Here is a 4,239-nt window from a genome sequence, read left to right as displayed (position 1 = left end):
GATGCTATAGATTTCGGAGCTATAGCAACCTCCATATCCGTTGGTATAGCTTTAGTCAACCTCCATATCCGTTGGTATAGGACCAAACTGTCCGTTGCTATAGGTTCTCTCTTTTCTTTTTTTTTTAATAAAATTCACCCTAATATAAATATTTTTTAATAATAATAAAATTTTCACAATAATTCTTGACAAAAAAATAATATATTCGGCAATACTTGTTTATTGCACTACACAAAATTTAAGGTAACATAAAAAAAAATTAATTATATGATCAAAGTAGTAAGTCTTACAAACATATCCAAATAACAAAATAATGTCAATTTTATATAATAACCAACACTAAAATAGATACTACATCAAAAAAACACTAGATGAGCCTAAACATATCCAAGATAAAAACAATTTATAATCTTCCTCTCTTCCGTCTTCATCACTGCATCGACTTGAAGAATTTATCTGGTTTGGAGTACCAGCACCATCTGTGGCCTATTAAAAATAAAAATAAAATATGTTACAAACTCTACTTAATTCATGTTATCATAATATTCGAAATCTGAACTTGAAAAGTAAAATATCAATTATATAAAATACCTGTTTTGCAGCTTGTAAAATATCATTCAAATCTTCTTGAGATAATCGATTTTGTATCACTGACATCATATTTGCCATAAACACATTTGTCCTCTCTTGACTTTCTCGCATTTTCTTAAGTTCATCCCTCAATTCTTGATTTTCAGACAAAGAAGTTTTTGATTTCTTAGGTTTGGGAATATTGCCTATACAACGCACATGTCCCCTTTTCAGCTCCTTTTACTCGGAATAAATGTCATTCTTCCAAGGCATATGACTTTGTGTCCCAACCGATTGAGAAGTTTCTGCCTCATTATTATATTTGTTTAATTCTTCCTGAAAAATTTTAAGATATATAGATTATAAGAATAAATTTTAAAATAGAATTCATTAATATGACAATCAAAACAATTGAAAAGGGTCACTTTTATGTCATAATCATAACAGAAATGTTCATTAAAATAGAACAATTGAACATAATTCAGAACAGAGTTCATTAATTTAAAACAAAATTCAGAACATAATTAAATTAGAACAACTGAACCAGAACAATTAAAACAGAATAAGCAGGATCAAAGTAATGGTTGTGGATGGTCATTCAAATATATCAGTTATTTGTAACAACTAGTTCAATTTTACCAACAATAAAAACACACAGCATCATGACAAGACAATCCGAAATGAGGCCAATCTAAATAACAAAATTCCCCACCTAAATGGCATCATAAAAATCATTCAAAGGGAACTAACTGAACTATACTTGCAAAACAAACTTCAGAACAGAATTCAATCAGAGCAATTGAACCAGAACAATTGTTACAGAACAATTAAAATTGAATAAGCAAGTCCAATTTTATGTCACAATCAGAACATAATTCGGAACAATTAAAACAGAACAATTGAACCAGTTTCAATTCTTTCGGTCATAATTCAATTTTATAAAACATTCAATTTTATACAACAGCCGGGGATCCAATTTCATTGATTTAACATATCGTTTCAGTATAAGTTATAGAATCAAAAAAGGTATGAACAAAAGAAAGTCTTACTATAAATCTTGCAGCATGTTCATTAACGATTGAACTGCCAACCTATAATTACTATTCCTACGTCTATCAGAAGAAAGCAATTCCATTGTTAATCGAAGAATTCAGATCAATATTAAAGTGCAAAGAGAGAGTAATAGGGTGAAAATTGGAGGCATAACATAACATCATAGAACAAATCCATTCGGGAGTGTCTCAAATATGAAGTTAGGACCTTCGCATTCAGAATGTGACGCCAAATTCACTTGGCATCAATACTCTTCAATCGTGGCTTATTTCACTATATTATTTTATACTAACTTAAGCCACTTCAATTAGTTTAACGTGAATTATTTGACTTGAAGAGGTGAGTGAGTTAATTGAAGGCAGCACACTTACCTCAGCCACCTATCAACTAGAGAATGAATAAAGAGAAAAAGAATAAAATATTAGAGAATGATCAACCTTTAAGACTTGTGGGTAGGCCTAATTAAGGTCTTGTATAGATGATGAAGAGTTGTCACTGTGTATAAAAAAATCACGACAAATATATATAGTTTGGTGAGAGCAAGAATCATGAAAAAGAAAAGAGGGGTCATGAAAAAGAAACATGAAAAAGTATAAATATTAAATATAACCTCCAAAATCACAAATAAATAAATTTTCTAAATCCGTCACACCTTCAATTTGTCTCAATATATATCAATTTGTCCCATTACAACTCCACTATTAAATTTTGTCAAAAAAAAACTCCACTTTTTTTTTTTTAAAATCAGCCAAATTTATTCTCGTCGAGTTATACGAAGAAAAGTACCACTCACGGAAACACAAAATAAAAATAGCATTTAGAGTGGAACTATGAAAGATCGCTCAAACAGTTTCAATCGATCAAAATAGAAAAAAAAACTCATTTATAACGATCACAAGCAGCCCCAGAATCAACTGTATATTTTTACCTATTTTTCTGCATAACAACATACAAAAACTCATTGGAAAGAATCACAAACAGCCCCATCTTCAATTGCAGATTTTCTGCAAATTTTTCTGCATAAAAACATATAAAAACTCATGTGAAAGAATCACAAACAGCACCACTTTCAATTGCAGATTTTCTGCCCATTTATCAGCATGAAACATACAAAAACTCCTTTAAAATGTTCACAAACAGTCTCACTTTGAACTGCATATTTTCTGCTTATTTTTCTGCATAAAAACGTAGAAATTCTGATTTAAAAAATATCACAAACAGCCCCAACAGTCCACATTTATTTCCAATTTAATTTACCCATCATCAATCAAGGATCAACGGGAGTCTTTAAAGATACAACATATAGTTTAGTCATTAAATCTACTATAGAATTAAAATCATCAATCAAACTACTAAATTCTAAGGATTTCAACTCTTCAAGGTTCTAAATTCACTATTCCAACCACTCAAATGACAATTCCCCAACACTATAATTTTATAAGTTTCAACATGTTACTTATTTAATCATTCCAAAAGGTACAAAGAATATATGCTACCAACATGTTTCAATTTGTAAAGAAATTTATCAACGTTCAACTCACACTAGTTCCTTCCTCTCCTTTCTTCTTCAAGGACAATTCAAGAGCATAAATTACAAAAACAAAAATTCAAAAAAACTTTGGTGCTAAATATATGAAAATACCTTTGATACGGGAATAACCGAACTTCTCTAGAAAGAACAACCTCTACATGGGCCTTTCAAAGATAATGAGGATACGGTATTAGCCCTTCAATGATTTGTATAGATAAATTAATTCCTTAATAGAGAACTAGAGCAACGAGCCAAAATGACAGATTATTTTAATATTTGATAAAAGAAGAATCATTTAAGGACCAAACCAACTTAAGAGTGTTAGGTATGAAATTATTCACATGTTTTACCCAATAGCTCAAGCTCACAAAAGTTAGTTCAGGACATAATATCAAAGTCCATTCTTAAGCTTTCACCCAATAGTATATGGCCCTATTTGGTAAACACTTCACTTGCAACTTATAGAGTAAGCATTTATCATGATAAACACCTATGTATAATCGGTTTCATTAAGATAAAATAAATTTAAATTGTTTTCATATATACTATAAGTTATTTTTATAAGCTATCATGGCAACTTATTGAAATAAGCTAAAAGGAGCTTATAAACATGTCATACAAAATAGAATTTAAATTTTTTTAAAACCATCTTAACCCTGAACAATCATACAAAATAGAATTTGAAAGCCCCATTCAAACATCATGATATGAATTCTAAAGGGAAAATTTGAAGAAAATGACAAATTACCTTTCTTTTGGAGAATAGCCGAAGAGCCAAATTTATTAAAGAAGTATTCAACAATTTGTGGGGTCTGTGATGAATAGCATGTAAGTGGAAAGTGAATGTTAATATTGCGCACAAGTTCATAACCCTAATCATAAACACAAGTTCAGAACCCTAATGAAATCACAAGGGAACCATAAACATTGAACCCTAAAACACCCTAAAGCATAACTACAAAAAAATTGAAGAATAATTTAATGAAATTGACAGAGGAAAGGTTAAATAAAGAATGAAGATTGTACCTGAATGTTGTTGAACTGATGATTCATAGAGCTGGAACCCAAATCCGGTCGACGACATC

At 30.1% G+C, this 4,239-nt stretch overlaps 1 long non-coding RNA gene across 1 annotated transcript; it reads right to left on the bottom strand.

The window, feature by feature from the left end:
- Positions 1 to 263: 263 nt before the first annotated feature.
- On the bottom strand, positions 264 to 3,396 carry LOC146944076 (uncharacterized). Its single transcript, XR_015025835.1, has 5 exons — positions 3,266 to 3,396; positions 2,552 to 2,639; positions 2,061 to 2,118; positions 592 to 906; positions 264 to 486 (listed from the first exon to the last, which is right to left on the bottom strand). It is a non-coding gene; the product is annotated as an uncharacterized LOC146944076 (long non-coding RNA).
- Between the last annotated feature and the right edge of the window lie 843 nt (positions 3,397 to 4,239).

This window comes from Medicago sativa, chromosome 2, assembly GCF_051527215.1.
Source record: "Medicago sativa cultivar Bolivia chromosome 2, Bolivia_mono, whole genome shotgun sequence".
NCBI classification, from domain to species: Eukaryota; Viridiplantae; Streptophyta; class Magnoliopsida; order Fabales; family Fabaceae; genus Medicago; species Medicago sativa.
This window is presented reverse-complemented; position numbering and strand designations above follow the sequence as displayed.